This window comes from Camelus bactrianus, chromosome 32 (assembly GCF_048773025.1).
Source record: "Camelus bactrianus isolate YW-2024 breed Bactrian camel chromosome 32, ASM4877302v1, whole genome shotgun sequence".
In the NCBI taxonomy this organism is placed as follows: Eukaryota; Metazoa; Chordata; class Mammalia; order Artiodactyla; family Camelidae; genus Camelus; species Camelus bactrianus.
Window position 1 is genome coordinate 21,585,187 of NC_133570.1, and position 19,197 is coordinate 21,604,383.

The window sequence follows — 19,197 nt, forward strand, 5'->3', positions numbered from 1 at the left end:
CTATTTAGAGTAGACCTCTCAATATTCCTTTTAGCATGGGTTTAGTGTTGCTAATCTCTTGTAGATTTTTCTTGTCTGTGAAATTCTTTACCTGTCCTTCTAGTCTAAAGGATAGCCTTGCTGGATAGAGTATTCTAGGCTCCATCTTTTTGTCATTCAGGACTTTGAAAATATCTTGCCACCACTTTGTAGACTGTAGTGTTTGTGAAGAGAAATCAGCTGAGAGCCTTATGGGGGTTCCCTTGTAACTCACTCTCTGCTTTTCTCTGGCTTCCTTTAGGATCATTTCTTTATCCATGACTCTGGCCATCTTGATTATGATATGTCTTGGTGTGGGTCTGTTTGGGTTCTTCCTGTTTGGGACCCTCTGAGCTTCCTGTCCTTGGATATCTGATTCCTTCCTTAAGTTTGGGAAGTTTTCAGTCATGATTTCTTCAAAAACCTTTTCAATCCCTCTTTGCTCTTTCTTCCCCTTCTGAGACCCCTGTTATGTGGAAATTGGCATGCTTTATATTATCCCATAGGTCCCTTTTGATATTTTTATTTGTTTTTATTTGTTTATCTTGAAGCTGTTCTGAGTGGGTGCTTTCTGTTGTCCTGTCTTCTAGGTCACTTATTCCTTCCTCTACATTATCTAGCCTGCGTTGCACAGCCTTTAGATCAGTTCTCATCTCAGCCAGTGAGTTTACCATTTCTACTTAGCTCTTCTTTATAGCTTCCATTTGATTTTTGACACATTTTCTATCTCTAAACACAATCTCTTTTAGTTCCTTCAGTACTTTGATCACTCCTTTTTTGAAATCTTGATCTGGTAGGCTATCGATGTCTATTTCATTGATCATTCTTACAGGGGATTTCTCTTGTTCTTTTATTTGGGAGTTGTTCCTCTGCTTCTTCATCTTGCTCATGCCTCTCTGGTACTGTGGTTTCTGGAGTAACAGTTATCTATTGTGGTCCTTAAGGAGTTTATTTATTTATGTATCTAATGCCTATGTAGGAATAAAACTTTAAAAGAGAGACAGAGAATTTTAAAAGAAGGGAGAAAAAAAGTTTGAAAACAGTGTATAAACAATAATAGAAGAGAAATTTGAATCAGACTAGCAATTGAGTTGAGACATCTTTTTTAAAAATCTTTTTCAAAAGGGGGGAAAAGATCAAAAAACAATATTTGAAACCTCAGTATAATCAATAACAGGAGATCAGAACCAAAAGAAATGAAAATGAAATCAGGTGGATTTTTAAAAATAATATTAATATAACTACTTTAAAAGAAAATTTTAAAAGGAATTAAAACTAGAAGCATATATAATTGTTTAGAAAGTACAAATTGAGAAGGTAATAGAAAATAGAACAGATAAAAAAGATGAAATAGAGAATTTTAAAAGAAGTGAGGAAAAATAGATTTGGAAACAGTGTATAATGAATAACAGAAGAGCAAGTTGAAGCAGGATAGCAATCAGGTGGAGACATCTTTTAAAAACCTTTCAAAAGGAGAAAAGAAGGAAAAAATGTATTTGAAACCTGTGTATAAACAATAACAGGACACCAAAACCAAGAGAAATAAAAATGAATTGACATAGACTTTTAAAAATAAAAATAATAAAAATATTTTTTAAAAAAATTTAAAAGGGATTAAAACTGGGAGGATATATAATTGTTTAAGAAGTAAAAATTAAAAGGTTGATAGAAAATAGAACAGGTAAAAACAGATTTTTTTTTTTTTAAAGCAGGGGCGATGTTCTCCTGGAGACTGTGTGCTCTTAATTAGAAGTCTTTCTCTCTTTGCCCTGTTTCAGGAACTCAGCTTGCCATTTCCAAAGGCCCTCCGTTGGCGCCCTCGTCTGTGCTGCTCCCAGTGCCTGTCGGCCAGCAGATCATGCCCCCTCCCAGCACTGGGTCAGGTGCAGCTCTCCTCTGCTGTGGGCGGGCAGGTCGCTGCCCCACCCGATGCCGCAGTCAGATGTTGCAGACAGGCCAGGTAGGAGGGCGGGTCGCGCCCCCTCCCGGCACCGCGGTCAGGGGCTGCGTTCCTGCCCGGAAGGCGAGTGGCCGCCCGCCCTCTCCCGGCGCGCGGCGCTCTGCAGCTCTGTGACGCTGCGCGCTCCAGCTCGGGTGGGCGCTCTGCAGGCGGGCTCGGGGAAGAATGAGGGTCAGCCCCGCGCCTGCCCCGGGCCAAAACCTAGCTCCTTGTTCGTCTTGGCGGAGCAAGTTCTCCGAGGGACCAGGATGGAAGGATCCTACCTGCCTCTGGCTGTAGACAAGTCTCCGTCTGGTCTTTGAGGCTGCTAAGCCCTTAGGTGAGGATTCAGGTATCATCCCCGTCCCCACCTGGGTGCTCAGCACCGAAGGACATGGTGGCTGTGCCTGAACCCGCCTCTCTTCACCCAAAATCTTTACGTGGGTTTTCAGAGATGGGGGTATGCACCCTTCCCCCCAGGGCACATCAGCCATGTTATTTTATGGAGGGCCCAAGTTTTTCTGCCCTGTGCACCCACAACCAAGGTGCCCAGCCCGCTGCAGTCCTTCAGGGCTGCCTCAGTGCAGCCACCCCCGTCCTCCACCCAGCTCGGGCAGCCTGGCCCTGTCCCCAGCTGCTGGCCCGCATCTTGGGTTGGGTGTTGTGGGGACCCTCTGTGCCCATTTAACTTAGTTCTGTCGGTCAAGGGCTGCTCTGTACAGATCCGAGCCTCGGAGGCTCCCGCTCAGTCCCACTGGCCTCACCAATGGAGAGGGGTAGGTGCAGCTAACGAGTGCTAGTTCTCCTTTGCTGCTCCCACCCTTTCCTTCTACCACATTTTGGGTGTCTCTGTCTTTTGAAGAGGATGATGTTCTGTCAGAGTTCTGCAGATGCTCTGGGTGGCTGAGTGGGTCTCTGGATGTGAGTCTTGGTGTATTTGTGGGAGAGGGTGAGCTACAAGGATCCTTCTACTCCGCCATCTTGGCCTCCTGTCCTTCAGTACTTTGATCACTCCTTTTTTGAAATCGTGATCTAGTAAGCCATTGATGTCTATTTCATTGATCGTGCTTTCAGGGGATTTCTCTTGCGCTTTTAATTGGGAGTGGTTCTTCTGCTTCTTTATATTGCTCATATCTCTCTAGCACTGTGGCTTAAGGGGTATCAGTTATCTATTGTGGTCCTTAAGGAGTTTATATATTTATCTATCTAATGCCTATGTAATAGTAAAACTTCAAAAAAAAAAGAGAAAGAGAGAAAGAGATTTTTCAAAGAAGGGAGAAAAAAAGGTTTGAAAACAGTATATAATCAATAATAGAAGAGCAATTTGAATCACACTAGCAATCGAGTTGAGACGTCTTTTTAAAAACCTTTTAAAAGGGGAAAAAAGATCAAAAAACAATGTTTGAAACCTGTGTATAATCAATAACAGGTGATCAAAGCCAAGAGAAATGAAAATGAAATCAGGTGGATTTTTAAAAATAATACTAATACAAATATATTAAAAGAAAGAATTTAAAGGGATTAAACATTTATACATACACAATTGTTTAGAAAGTAAAATTTTTAAAGTTAATAGAAAATAAAACAGACTAAAAAAGATAAAATGAAAAGAGAATTTTAAAAGAAAGGAAGAAAAATTTTGAAAACAGTTTCGAATCAATAATAGAGCAAGTTGAAGCAGAATGGCAATCAGGTTCAGATGTCTTTCAAAAACTTTTTATAAAGGTGAAAGGAGCAAAGAAAATTGAAACCTGTGTATAATCAATAACAGGGGATTAAAACCAAGAGAAATAAAAATGAAATGAGGTGATTTTTTAAAATAATACTAATAATATTTTACAAGAAAAACTTTTAAGGAATTAAACCTGGAAGTGTATATAATTGCTTAAAAATTAAAAATTAAAAAGGTAATAGAAAATAGAACAGGTAGAGAAAAGATTTTTTAAAAAGGGTGGGATGTACTCCTGAAGACCTTGTGCCCTTAATAATCTTATCAAGAGGTCTTTTTGTCTTTCCCTGTTTCGCGAACTCGGCTTGCTGTTTCTAGAAGCCCCCCGTTGTCGCTGTCTCCTGTGCTGCTCCCAGAGCCTGTGGGCAAGCAGGTGGCGCCCCCTCCCACCGCTGGGCCCGGCGCCCGCGCTCCTTCACAGCGGGGGTCGGGCCCCGCCCCGCCCCGCCCCGCCGGCAGGTGCGCTCCTGCCAGGAGGGCGAGTGGCCGCCCGCCCTCTCCCGGCGCCCGTCACTCCCCGGTGACTGTGCCGCTCCAGCCCGGGTTGTTGGCGCTCCATAGCGGGGCTCGGGGAAGACCTCGGAACAGTCCCGCCCCTACTCAGCGCCCCTACTCAGCTCCTTGTTTGTCTCAGCAGCGTGAGCTCTCTGAGGTGCCAGGGCAGAAAGATCCTATCTGCCTCGGGCGGTAGACAAGTCTGCATCTGGCCTCAGAGGCTGCTGAGCCCTTAAGTAGGGATTCAGGCTTCGACCCCGCCCCCACCTGGGTGCTAAGCGCCGGAGGACAGGGCGGCTGTGCCTGAACCCCGCCTCTTTTTGCCCAAAAGCCTTCCATGGGTTTTCAGAGATGGGGTATGGCACCCTTCCTCCCAGGGCACATCAGCCAGGTTGTTTTATGGAGGGCGCAGGTTGTTTTGCCCTGTGCACCCATTCATCCATGGGACGCAGCACCCTGAAGTCCCCCGGGGCTGCTTCAGTGCAGCTGCCCCATCCTCAGCCCGGCCCAAGCAGCCTGTCCCGGCCCCCAGCTACCGGCTTGCATCCCAGGCTGGGTGTTGCGGGGACCTCCATGTCCCCACTTAAATTAGTTCCGTACAGATCAGAGCCTCAGAGGCTCTCCCTCCTTTGGAGAGGGGGAGACCCACTGAATGAGCCCTAGTCCTCCTTCGCCGCTCCCTCCCCACGGAACTTGTCCAGCACTGTTTTGCCTTTTCTTCTTCCTTTTTTCCTTTTCTCCTACCAGATGTTTGGTGTTTTTGTCTTTTGAAGAGGGTGATGATCTGTCAGAGTTTGGCAGATGCTCTGGTTGGCTGAGTGGGTCCTTGGATGTGAGTTTTGGTGTATTTGTGGGAGAGGGTGGGGTACAAGCATCCTTCTACTCTGCCATCTTCACCCAATACTCCAACTGTTAATCTTCTGATAGAACCAAAGGAATAAAACATCAATTCTATTTGAAAGAAAAATAGAGTAGCTGGTGGATAAGATAAACAGATGGAAGCAGGAAGGGATTGGAGGAATCTGGGCCTGAGCTGGGAGGGGTAGGAGAGGGAGGCAGAAGGCCAGAGCTGGGGTGTCAGCCACCCTCTTCAGACTCCCTGCTCTATGTTGGCCCCATCTGAGGCCACCAGGGGGGCAGCGAGGGCCTGGGTTTGTGGTAGGTTCCCCTGCTCTGGGTCAAGTCCCACAACTGCTGCCTCCCGAGCCCCCTCAGGGAGAGTTTGGGGTGAAGGGTCCGGATCAGTTCTGCTACATGTGCCCTTGAATAGAAACACCAATAACTGTCCCTGGTGCCTCCTCCTCAAAGCACCACGAAGACAGGGGACAGAGGGACAAGGGGACCATCGGGCCGAGGAGGTCAGGTGGGATGACTGGTGGACACGCCCAGATCTCATTTGGGGCCAGAAAAAGAAATTGACCTCTAATTAACCACAGCTGTTTGGGTCCCAGTCCTCACCTTCAACTCACAAAAAGCAAGGAGTAATATGGGGGATGATTAGCCAACTACGTGTGGACCCCTGCACAGGACAACAGGGGGAGCCGCGGCTGGCCCTTTGTTCAGGGCTCTGTAATGGCCAGTGTGTCCTGACTGAGAAAACATATCCAAGGATTTTAATACTCTCAGGTTAGCTCCTATGTTCAGGGATAGAGAAGCATCCAGAATCAAGTCCAGGTCAGGGGGTGGGGGAAGCAGGGACAGGAGCAGATTTGCATGGAGGCCCCGCCCTGCTCTGCAGCAGAGGGAGGGGTAAGAGAGGTCTGGGGGGCCAGGCACAGGGTTGGGGGCTCACAAGGCAGCACTCTGGGGCATGTCCACCATGGCCTGGGCTCTGCTCCTTGTCACCCTCCTCAGTCAGGGCACAGGTGAGACTCCAGGGAAGGGACACGGGGACATCTGACTGAGCCTTTCTGTCTCCATCCTCAGGGTGACCTGGGCACCAGCCATGAACTGACTCAAGTTGTTTTAGCTCTTTTCAGGGTCCTGGGCCCAGTCTGCCATGACTCAGCCTCCCTCAGTGTCTGGGACTCTGGGACAGATGGTCACCATCTCCTGCGCTGGAACGAGCAGTTACGTTGGGAATACATACTATGTCTCCTGGTACCAACAGCTCCCAAGAACGGACCCCAAACTCCTGATCTATTGGGACAGCAGTTGAGCCCCAGGGATCCCTGATCTCTTCTCTGGCTCCAAGCCTGGCAACATGGCCTCCCTGACCATCTCTGGGCTCCACTCTGAGGACGAGTCTGATTATTTCTGTGCCTCATATACAACTAGTAGCACTGTGCACAGTGGCCCACGGTCATGGGGAAGTGAGACCACAGCCTGCCCTGAGCCCGCAGGCTCCCTGTGGCTCTGCCTCTGCTGGTTGTCCACCTGCTTCTGTTGTTGAAGCATCAGAGCTGAAAGGAGACCTGGGAACCTGCAGAAGGATGAGAACCAAGAGGAAGGCATGGTTTTCATGTTTATTTTCCCTCCTCTTCATCCTACAACTAAGCGGGCTGAGCCAGGGGTCAGGGACAAACCATGGGTCTCTCACAGTTGCCCTCTCCTCACCTGGGTGAGCCTTCTCCGGGAACCACACTGCAGAGGGCTGTCTCCCCAAGATGATGGGCTCCTTGCAAGGTGGCTCCACAGGAGGATGCACTGGAGGGTGTGTCCCTCATTCCTGAGGGACATCGGGACACGTGTCCCCATGAGGAGCCAGTGCTGGTTGTAGGTGGAATCCCCATTAATCTAATAACTGTCAGAATTCAATTTTAAAGTGGGCAGAAGTGTACTGGGTTCAATAGTTGCATTTTCTTGAAATTGGGAGACAGTTTCAAAATGCAACCTTTCATAAAATTGAAATTATGTGAATTCACTTAAATTGATGACATGAAAAACAAAGTGCATTAGGAATCTATTTGCTGCATAACAAGTCACATCCACACTTACAAGTGAAGAGAAGAACAGTTAATTTCTGCTGTTTTCTGCCACCTACCACCTGGAGCAGCTCTTCTCTGTGCTTGTGTCTCCTGGTTCTCATGAAGGTGAAGCCCCGTGTCAGCAGGGCTGTTTCATTGAAGGCTCCTCTGTTTGGAAGACCCCCCAATCAGGCTCACCCCCTGCCCGCCATGTGCCCACTTTTCCTAAACACATCATCTTCCTGATATATCTGATTTTTTACCCTTGCCAATTAGGCCTGTCGTTTTCCAAATTCCATGCTAGTCTCCATGTGAATAATCATATTTCTTCATCCCAGCATTTTCCATTGGACCAGAACCACAGGTCTTACTATCTATCTGGTCATAGCTCTGGTGTATTGCTGAGAATCGGCAGCAAGTTCATTTCTAGACTGTACTGTCATTGGGATAATAGCTGCTCCTTGGTTTGGGGTCCGGGAATCAGACTGTTTTCCCTCTCCCAGAATATCCTCTGTTACTTCGTGCCCTCCCCCATGGCTGTGGGGACAGTGGGGCGTTCTGTCCCTCTGTCTGCTCTCCTGTTCTCTTTTTCTATGTGATAGGCATCTGCATTTAAGACTCATCTTACATTTTAGTTAGAAAACCTTTTTTTTTAAATGAGATTGAGCTCAATATGGCTGTACACATGTTAAAAAGTCACAGCCCAAACACTTTACCGACATGTGATATCAAACATCCTCCTGAATATCGTGACTCTGAGCTTGCAGTTTAAACAATCACTCCGGCTCTTTATGGGCAGATGTGTGTGTCTGTGCATGAGCTTCTGAGCAGTGGTCAGTCTTGTGTCCCTCCATGAGCCCTGCCCTCTCCGGTCCCCACACCAGACTCTAATGTTTAACACACACTAAATTAAGAGACTCTCATTTTGCCTCTTTGCATGATCAGAAATCTTTGGACAAGTTTTCATCCAATCTTTGAAATATATTTGGAAATACAAATCATAACGGGTATCTGGTTTTTAAGATAAATTATATCTTGATTCTGTGTATCTCCAGGAAAACAAAACCTCAGAACACAAGGAAACAGATTCAAAACACAAGCATCTGTTCCATTGTGCCTCATCAACTGTGATGCCCCAACTGTATTCTGGGCTCATGCGGGGATGGAGCTCTGGACTGAAGGTGGATGTTGCAGTGTCTCCAAAACCTGGAAGTGGGACCTGGTGGGGTGTGCATGGAGGGGATTTTCCTTCAGAGTCAACAGCAAATTTGGGTTCTGCACCAGGGACGTCCATGAGTCCCACCTAGGTCACATTTTCTGGAGCAGAGATGAAGAATCCCTGATGAAATTAACTTACAATAAAAAAAAAATGTCTCATTTGTATGCGGGATTATATACATACTCTTGGCCATCTTTATATTTGCAACACACAAGTACAATTCATAAAAAATATCCAATGACGAATCACAGTATACGTCTATCAAAATTCATCAAATTGTACATCTTAAATGCATGTAGTTGACCTTACAGGAATCACACCACAATAAAGGTGTTAATTAAAAAAAAAACATGAATCACAGTGAAACGTGTTAAATGAAGAACGTTCTTGCAGGTGGTTTGTATTACTTATGACCCCACTGCAAACTTTTTAAAGGACAAAATGCAGAGGGAAGCAGTGGGCATTAGCCTGTGCGGCTGGACTACGTGGCTATTTTCCCCAGAACAAGGACAGTCCATGTGCTGCCTGGCAGAGGAGTCCCTCCTAATACTGGGGACACCACAATAGAGGCGTGTGGTGTCCTGAGGTGAATAGCGGGAGATCAGGGAGCACGTGAGATCAATATGCTTGTTGCTCCAGCAGCTTCCGGGAGGGCGCCTGGGGCTGCATCTGGGCTTTTGCATCGGATCCAGGAGCCACAGAGAGAACCCAGAGTGGTGTGGACAGGAGCCCACACTGAAAGGCAAGGGGGCAGACATTGCAGTGTGGACAGGAGCTTGTCCTTGCGGTGCTATGTTGTCAGTGGGGAGCAGAAGAGAATTTTCAGTGCTCAAGACTGAGTGATTCCCTGGGGTGACCCAGGAGTGGTGACTTCAGTGCAAACCACGATGCTCTGATCCCATTTACCCCTGGGTACAGAGGGAGGAGAAGGGAGGAAGCCTTAGATCCTGCTTGTTTACTCAGGCCATCCAGTGTCCAGGGTCCCCAAGTACTCAGGCCACAGCTTTTGTCACTAAGAAGACTCCCAGGATCCTAGAGACTCACCCTTGTCACTGTGACTTCCTTCAGGAGACAAAGCAGAGCCAGCAAAGGGCAGCAGAGGATGAGGTGAAGTCTGAGGAAACCAGGAGAAGCTTCCAGGAGACCTGTCCCAGGGGAGCCACAAGGAAGGGCTTCCTCCCCAGCATCAAATTGTGACAATGTCCAAGAATAATTGTGTCCCAAGGAGGCTCCTCGGGCCATCAGGTTTCTTACCTTCTCTTAGACTGGTCTCCCAGCAACCTCTGCCTGGCACCCACCAAAATTCTGGACTTTCAGGGGAAGGGCAGTGGTTCAGCCTAAACCATAAATTTACATAATCCCATAGGGTCAGTGGGTCATTCTTATCAGAGAAGAGTTGGAGCCTTCCCAAAATCAAATTCCCAGACACAAACCAAGGGCCAGTCTTGCAAGCAGGTCTTTCCAAAGACTTTAGGCTCAACCTAAGGGCAGTTCTTCCCTGCACAAAACCTGTGTGTGTGCCTGCCCCTGGGATCAGGTTAGATGCAAGGAAAACCCAACTTTTCACCATCAAGTCAGGTTAGGTTCTATCTCAGGCTGCGCTCTCTCTTTGTAAATGCACACACAGAAGACACACGCACACACAGCAGCACGCGTGCAGACACACACACACACATACATGAGCCATCACTCCTGGAGCCCCCTCCATGTACCCGGAAAGGAAACAGGGATCTGCTCTGTGGGTACCAGGTGCTCCTTTTGCCATCAACTGTGATCTCTGTGACAAGAAGCAGGAGCATCAGCTGAGTTGCAAGGGGAGGCAAGAGAAGTGGGGGATCAGAGTTGAATTGTCAGCCACCCTCAGCTGCCTCCCTGGCCACCATATGCCCCATCTGAGGCCACCAGGGGGCAGCAAGGGACAGGGTTTGGGGAAGGTTCCCCTGCGGTTCACCTGCCTAGGGTGAAGTCCCACAGCTTATGCCTCCTGAAGCCCGTCAGTGAGAGTTTGGGGTGCAGGGTCCCCATCGGTTCTGCTTCATGATCCCTTTACTAGAAACACCAACAACTGTCCTGGGGACTCCCCCTCAGAGCACCACAGAGACAGCGGACTGAGGGACAAGGGGACCATCTTGCTGATGAGGTAAGATGGGGTGAGGGGTGGACACACCCAGCTCTCCTGTGATGTCAGGACGAGAAGAGATTGAATCTCTAACTAATTCCAGCCCTTCTATCCCCTGTCATCACTTTTGACACATAGAATTGAAAATAATTTGGGGGGATAGTTAGCCAACGATACCTTCACTCTAGTACAGAATGACAGGGAAAGAAAGGGTGGATCAAATTCAGGGACCCTGTAATGGTCAGTGTGTCATGATAAAAAAAAATCAGAGTATTAATTCTCCCAGACTGGCTCTGTGTCCATGAAGGCAGAAGTATCTCCACTAAATGGCCAGGTCAGAGGGGGTGGGAAAGCAGGGACAGGAGCAGGTTTGCATTAAGGCCCTTCCCAACTCTGCAGCCGGGGGAGGGAATAAGAGAGGTCTGTGGGACAAGGACCAGGGTTGGGGGCTCAGAAGGCAGCGCTCTGGGGCATCTCCACCATGGCCTGGGCTCTGCTCCTTGTCACTCTCCTCACTCAGGGCACAGGTCAGGCTCCAGGGAAGGGGCACGAGGATATCTGGTTCCTCCCAGTTTCTATGTCCTCAGGATGACCTGAGACCAAGCCCTGAACTGACCTGAGTGTATTTTTGCTCTTTTCAGGGTCCTGGGCCCAGTCTGCCCAGACTCAGCCTCCCTCGGTGTCCGGGACTCCGGGACAGATGGTCACCATCTCCTGTGCTGCAACCAGCAGTGATGGGGCTGGAAAGTATGTCTCCTGCTACCAACAGTTCCCAGGAATGGACCCAAAACTCCTGATTCATGAGGTCAAAAAGGAGCCTCGGGATCCCTGATCGCTTCTCTGGCTCCAAGTCTGGCAACACGGACTCCCTGACCATCTCTGGGCTCTAGTCTGAGGACGAGGCTGATTATTTCTGTGCCTCATATCACAGTGTGAGTTACCACACAGTGGCCCAATTTCATGTGGAAGTGACACCAAATCCTGCTCTGAGTTCACGGGCTGTCTCTTTGCTTGGAAGAGTCACCACGCCCTGAGCAGCGGGCTCAGGCAGCTCGGCCATGAATTGTCTGGGCACCTCTCTCCTCCCACACCAAAGGTGACAGGAAACACGCACCTGGCATTATTCCCTTGGGAGGGTAATTGCTTCCTCTTCCCATGTGACATGGGTCACAAATGGGCCACTCTTTCCACGTCTCATCAGCAGTATGATGATTAGTGGTCAGTGTCTACCTGCCTGGGGGAAGAGGTGCCTGTGCTGCTGCAAAAACACCATGTTCAATGTGTCTGTGAGGCTGTTTCCAGAGGAGATTAGCACTGGAATCCATTTACTTAGTCAAGAAGATCACTGGTGCCAATGCTGGTGGGCAGGGTCCATGAGTGGAGGGTCTGAATAGAACAAAAAGTGGGGGAAGGGGCATATGCTCCCTCCACGTCATCAGACATCTTCTCCTGACCTGGGTCACTAGCACTGCTGGGTTTTCAGTTGTTCAACTCAGACCTGGACTTACATCAGCGGTCCCTGAGTCACAGGCCTCTGGAAGCAAACTGAATTAAATCACTAGCTTTCTGGGTTCTCCAGCCCCCTGCAGGGGTGATGTCCCCCGCCAAGGGCAAGGTTACAGTCATGGCCAGCAGAGTCCCAGCAACCATCAGAACAGTCTGACAGGCACAGATCAATGACCCTGGCTTCGTGATCGAGGTATTCCTAGGGGTGAAATAGGCAGGAAGCAGGCTCAATACTTACTTGGGCTTATAAGAAAAACACGTGTAGGTCCAGTGAGCAAAAGTTTAACTTAAATCACAAAAAGAGCATCACAACCCCTAAATCAGTGGATTCCCAGCCTGAAGCCAATTTACACACCCAGATCCCTATGAAAAAAAGGGAGGCTTCATCCCCTTGAGGAAGAACTCCGGAACATCACTGAAAATTCATATTGTTGATTTTTCTCCCAAGCTTCCCCAAAGGCAACAATAGCCTTTATCGGGGTAATTGTGCACTGGGGAAAAGGAAATAATCACGCTTTGCAGGGACTACTGGACCCCGGTTATGAACTGACTTTGATCCTGGGACCCCAAACCTCACCGTGGCCCTCCAGTGAGAGCCGGGGTTTCTGGAGATCAGCTGAACAGTGAACAGTGTTTTATCTCACATCTGTCTCAAAGTGGCTCAAGTCGGTCCCCGAATCCATCCTGTGGTCATTTCTCCAGTTGCAGAATACAGTTACCACGTGGCCTGAACATCCCGCCATGAACTGGGTGCCATCTGAACCACCGAACTGTGTGGCCAGGTGCCCCCGGCAAAGAGCGCAGCACAGGTGGGCAGCTGAGCCACTGTGGCCCCTCTCAGGGCGTCCTCCAGGGACACGGTGAGAGGACACCCTCCGTGGGCAGCACTTCCGGCAGCACAGCTGTTTGTGCTTTTTGGAAGGAGAAATGGCCAAGCATGCAATTATACACCGAGTCATGGTTTTGGCAGGATGGTCAGGGACTTGGAAGAAACAAGATAGGAAACTTGGTGAAAAAATTAATTTGGTGAGAGGTATGTGGATAGACTTCTCCAGGTGAGCTAAAAAAATAAAGTGAAGGCATTTGAGTCAGCTGTGAACATTCACCACTGGGTGACTTCAGTCCAGGAGGACTTTTGTAATCAAGGGGCTAGGATGACTCACTGTGCAGATCCCAGGCAGCATCTCTCCCCAGCCTCCTGTGTCTTCCTCCCATGGCCTCCTGAACAGGTGTCAATGGTGACCGGGCCAGAAATTATGCAAGGACTCAGCAACGTGGGCCACCACAAACCAAGATCAACCAGACAGTCCAAACAGGTCTGCTCATAGCCCAGAACCTTCGGGAATGAAAGTTTGAGTCACCACCCCCACCCCAAGTTCAAGAACCATGACGAGCTGAGACGTTTGCGGAAGGCAAAGGAAACAGAGCCTGAGCAGCAGAAGGAGGGGGCTGTGGATCCCAGCTGTGCCTGCGGGACTGGCCACGGACATGAGGGCTGCAGGCATCAGGGGTGTCTCCTCTTTACTTTGTTGTGAGTGTGTGTGTGTGTGTGTGTGTGTGACTCTGTGTTTGTCTCTTTGTGTCTGTGTGTGTGTCTCTGAGTGTGTGTCTGTGTGTGTGTGTGTGTGTATACACATATTAAGCAAACACCTTTGTTTTCCTTCCTCTCTCATCTCCTTATCACGTGACTAGAAGTCATCTGCACTTCTTAGGGAGTCCCTGGGCTCCATTTAGGATTCAGACCTCCCAGAGGGAAATAATCTCTAGAGGTTTAGTGGTGCCTCAGTCTCCCAAATCCCTGCAGCTGGCTGATCCATCTTACAATGTGAGGGCCACCAGCTAATCACATCAACACGTCTGAAATACCCAACCCAGCCCCGTGGAGGAGGGTCACACCCCCCACTACATCTTCATAAGTCGCTCCCCTGAGAATTGAAATAAAACTTACTAAATAGACATTCAGCCCAGGGCAAGGAGTCCCAGGTCCACATAAATGACCAGACTTTGGGGTGAATCCAAAGGGGAGTCTCCAAATGACCACACATGTTCCCTTTATGACACAATGTGCAAGAAGACATGGACAGTATTTGATAGCAAGTCACTGGCTGGACTCGAGGACTTCTAAGCTCATGTAGAGCATAAACTTGAGATATTTCACTTAGAGGTTTTCAAGAAAAGACCGAGGGAGTCAGTCACAGGCCCAAAGATGAGTCCTTCAGGCCTGAAGTCTCTTTGGAGTAAGGAGACTTTTGGACGTGTGAGAAGCAGGGGGCGCTGTGGGTCCACGTCTGTGTTTGTGGGGAACTGGCCCAGCTGTGAATCTTTTCAGCTGACATCTTTGCACTTCCCATCACTGTCACCACGCAGCCCTCAGCAGCTGTGATGACCCTCACACCGAGGGAGAGTGGGTGACAGAAGAAGGGACACAGAAATAAAGCCCTCAGCACCCCCACACTTCCACATACCCTTCATCTGGCAGTTTCTCCTCCCACTGGGACTCAGCCCTGGGGGCAAGCAGGCAGCTGAATTGGGGATTTGCCTGAGAGCCACTCTTCATAAAAGTAATGGAGAAGAGGAGAGGTAAGGCTGGAGGAGACCCAGTGTTGCCACCACGCAGTGGGGACGATGCCCATGGGAAAAGCAGGACACACAATGAAAGGTCCACAGGTCAGCCGGCGATGAGCTGGTACACTGAAGGCAGGTCGCCCGTAGAGGGGCGCTGCGCATAAGAAACTGGCAAACTACCACTTCTCTATCCGAAGTGCGGACCAACCAGGTCACCAGTACCACGCTTTACCAGGTGTGGGCGCTGTAAATCACAGTCACCATCAACAGCACCTGCTCTGATTCCACGTACTTCCCCAACCGCACAGTAGGCACCCAGTTATACCAAAGGCTTTGCCTTTATCTGAAACGAGGTCCGGGGAGGAACTGGGTTGGAATCTGGACAGTCACCGACCCATCATTCGTTGGCTGAATGTGTCTCTCCTTCATGGAAAGAAAGAACATCCTGACAGCCTCACAATGCCTGGCTTTGCTCACCAAGCCAGTGTCCAAACTCTCAGAGGTGCAATGAAAGAGGATCTGGGTGACCTGCAAAGATAGTGACCTTCCCAGGGGAAGACAATTTCCCAGGAGAATATTTAAATTAGCATGTGACAGCCTGGACAAGGGGCACAAGATCTCCTGCTACACACAGAAAGCCAGAGGCTGCAGAGAAGATGTAAACATGTCCTGTGTGGGCTGTTTTGAAAACAAGAGCCGGAAATTCCCTCCAGGCACACCCCTGCCTGGCGTGAGTGCTGATGTTCACTTTGGAGGGTGGAGACCAAACAGGGAAAATGTTATGTTCAGAAAGTATTGGCAATTATAATCAGATTATTTAATGTCCAGTAAACTTGTCACACTAAGGACCTTGCACCATCAACAGGTGATAATTAAGCGCCATATCCACAACCTAAGCAGTGATTCCAGGATTCATCCGGAGTAAAGGTCAGAGGCCAGGGTGGATTCCCTGCCCTGGAGCTGCTAGGAGGACATGGGGGAACAAGTCTGTCCTCCTGAGTCACTTGTCCTGAGGCCACAACTGCTTTGGATCAAAATTCAGCCCCAAAGGAGAAGGACATTTGCATAAACGCTTAGCACTCACAGACCCAATGGATGGAGGAGGGAATAAGAGAGGTCCTTGTGAGCCCTGCCCTGCTTGAGGTCTCAGAGGCAGAGCTGAGGAGACCTCCACCATGGCCTGGACCCCTCTCCTGCTCCCCCTCCTCTCTCTCTGCACAGGTGCTGCCCCCAGGGCTCACAACCCAGGGGATCCAGGGATCAGCCTGGCCCTGAACATCAGCTCCGACCAGGGATGCTGCAGGGTGCGTAGTCCAAGGGAATGAGACCCTCATCCTCACTCTCACTCTCCTGTCTTCTCCTGTAGGTTCGGTGGCCTCTTCTGCACTGACTCAGCCCTCCGTGTTGTCCGTGTCCTTGGGACAGACGGCCAGGATCACCTGCCAAGCAGGCAATTTTGGAAGATATTATGCTCACTGGTATCAACAGAAGCCAGGCCAGGTCCCTGTGCTCGTCATCTATGAGTACAGCAAGAGAGCCTCGGGTATCCCTGAGCGGTTCTCTGGCTCCAGCTCTGGGGGCACCGCCACCCTGACCATCAGCGGGGCCCAGGCCGAGAATGAGGCCGACTATTACTGTCAGTCATATGACAGCAGTGGTTATAATGCTCACAGTGACACAGGCAGATGGGGAAGTGGGACACAAACCCTCTCCATCTGTGTCACACTCTCCTTCAGCCCCAGGAGGCCTGTGGACAAAGCAATGACCGGTCTGGCCCGGTTCCCCCAGATCTGAGCTCCCAGGCTGCACTCCGCCCACCCCCCGCCCTCCAGGCAGCTCTTCACATGCTGGATCAGGGGTAAAACATTGCCTGGCTGGACCAGTGTGTCCTGGGGTTGTCTCAATCGGCCATGAATAGGGGAAAGAGGTCCTGAATAGAAGAACAGTAAGAGGGACACATATGACCAGTGGTAATTACCTCAGCATCTCCTTTTGTGGTCACCAGATTATCCAGCATCAGACTCAGAACCTGCTTGCTCATCTGAGCCACTGAATAGGCAGAAACTTTCATGCACACCCAGACCAGTGAGTCCGCGGCAAGCAGCTGTGTTGACCAAAGTATCCTTCACCCTGGGCCCTGACCTCACCGGGTCACATGGGATTTCACTGCTGGATCCTGGACCTCAGCGGGGCCCCTGGTGAAGAGAGATGACAAGGAGAGTCCAGGAGTTTCCCATAGCCTGAGGCCACAAGGGCAGGAGGGGAGGGGTGACTGGTCTCTGGGGGAAGGATGGACAGGGTGGGATGGTAGCAGGAGTAGAGGCTCCTGGGGTTCAGTCCAGCAGGGACCTCTGTCACCCATGTCTGGCTCCACTCTCAGTGGACACATGGCCATCCAATCTCATCCCCCCATTCCAGGAAAGGCTTGTTCTCTCCAAGGGTTTGCAGTGACTTTGTCCCAAACATGCCCCTGTCGGTCCTCTCATGGGGCATGTCCTGCCCCCTTACACTGGGGGAAGGAGCCAGGAAAACTGCAGTGAACAAGCCCACCCCCATGTGGGTCTGAGCATTTCCATACCCCCAGGACCTGTGCTGCTAAGAACTGGAAGAAAGTCCGAAGGAGCCTGTCATGGACAGAGAGACAGACTGCAGGGAGCAAGGACATGGAAGAAAAAGTGGGACCAATAAAATCTATTCCTTCTGTGCTTAGATGGACACGAGCCAGGGAGGGGGCTGCCAGTACAGAGCCAAGGTCAGAGAGATATGGTCAGGGTGGGCTGGCAGGGACAGCCTTGAAGGCCAGGGTCCGTCTCTGCCCACACCTGCTCCCTCCCTCCCTCGCTCCCTCCCTCCCTGTTCTGAGGAAAGTGTCCTCTGCTTTCTCTGGACTTGCTGTTCACAATCTCTAAGTGAGAGTTTGCACTTGGGAATCTTCTTCCACTGTTTCTTTATTCTTTTTTTGGTTATAATTTACATATGCTAAAAAATTACAACTTTTAGAAACACTTCTAAGAGTATTTATAAATGCATATACAGAAGTAAGCATCCTGCTACCACAGCAGCCAGTAGCTCTGTTATTCCTATAGCTGCCCCAGGCGCCTTTGGGGGCGGCCCTTCCTCCAGCCCCGCCTCTGGGACTGCTGGCCTGCTGTCTGTCCCTACAGTTGGCTCCTGGTCAGAACATCATGAAATGCAGTGACACAGGGCACCCCTTGGTTCTGGCTTCTTTCACCCAGTGTGATGCACCTGAGATCTGTCTGTTTTCTTTCAGGTGCTAATTGTTCACTGCCTGCCCCTTACTGAGTATATTCCACTGCATGGATGCACCACAGTTTGTTCATCGTCCACTGGTTGTAAAATTAGGGTTGGATCGAGAGTCCACAGTTTGACAGTTTCACATAAAGCCTTTATAATACTTGTTACAGGTGGTTTGTGGGCATAAGTTTTCATTTCACTCAGGGAAACACCTGGGAATGGAATTGATGGCTCCTACGGCAGGTACAGGAGCGCCTGTCTAAGACTCTGGCAAACTATTATCCAGCGTGGGTGCCCGACGTTGCTTTCTGTGGTCCTCAGCCACTGAGGAGAGTTACACTTGCTGCCCACCCCCTGAGCTCTGGGCATATTAGGCTGTTACCAAAGTCACTGTCATGCACATCAAGTGGCATCGCATGTTTTTAATTTTCTTTAGTGACTTACACTGGTGAACATAATTTAAGGGTTTATTTGTCAACTTCATATCTTGTTGGTCAAGTGTTTGATCAAACCATTACCCAAAGTTCAAGCTCAGAGTTTCCCAGTATTACGTGTACTAATTTGTGAGTGTGTATGTGTGTGTGTGTGTGTGTGTGTTGAGTCCTGTGTGATATTATCATGTATGTAGGTTCAAATCTAGCAGAGAGGTCAAGAAATAACTCAGTTCCACTACCTCAAGGACCCTCGTGTTTTACCTTAATAACAATGCCGACTGCCTTTCTCCCGTGCCCCCTCTCTGCTCCTGACCCCTGCAACCACTACCTAGTTGTTCATTTCTAATTTTGTTCAGAAATTCTACAAAGACATAAGAACTAGACTCAGAGAATGAAGGCTTTTGGAATTGGCATCTTTCACTCCGCATAACCCCCTGCAGATTTCTCAAAACTGCCGTGTGCTCTAAGAGTCCCCTCCTTCTCAGGGCTGAGTCCTATTCCAATATTCAGGTACAGCGGCTGGGACCCAGCCTCCCTCTGCAGGACATCGGGTCGGTCTCCCTTGGGGGCTACTGTGTGGAAGTTACTCTGAACAGCCATGCACACGGCTCCGTGGGAACAGTAGCTCTCACTTCTTGAACTAAAGTCACAGGAGAGCAGTTGCTGGATCATAGGGACCCAACTGCAGTTTACAATTTGAAGATGCTGCCACTGTTCCCAAACAACTGGTCCAGTTCACATCCCACCAGCGTCGCAGGAGGGACCCGGTTGTCCATGGCCCTGCAGTGTCCGGGCTGTCACCACGTTTCACTTTACTCACGCTGATGGGTGTGCAGTTGTTCCGCACGCTGCTGCGCCAGCATTACTCTCACGTCAACTGATACCCATCTTTCCATGAGCTGTTTCCCGTCTCTGCGTCCTCTTCCATGAAATACTTGCTCTTAATTTTGCTCATTCTTTAAACAGACTCTGTCAGTTAATTCTTACCATTTAGTTTTGAGAATAATCTAAA

The 19,197-nt window shown here is 49.5% G+C and overlaps 1 protein-coding gene and 1 gene segment (V, D, J or C); both read left to right on the plus strand.

The window, feature by feature from the left end:
* LOC105066045 (immunoglobulin lambda-1 light chain-like) overlaps positions 1-19,197 on the plus strand; it is a 179,289-nt gene that overhangs the window by 79,785 nt on the left and 80,307 nt on the right.
* The window catches only part of LOC141575802 (immunoglobulin lambda-1 light chain-like), a 147,934-nt gene that overhangs the window by 27,868 nt on the left and 100,869 nt on the right, over positions 1-19,197 (plus strand). The gene's annotated exons all lie outside the window — the stretch shown is intronic.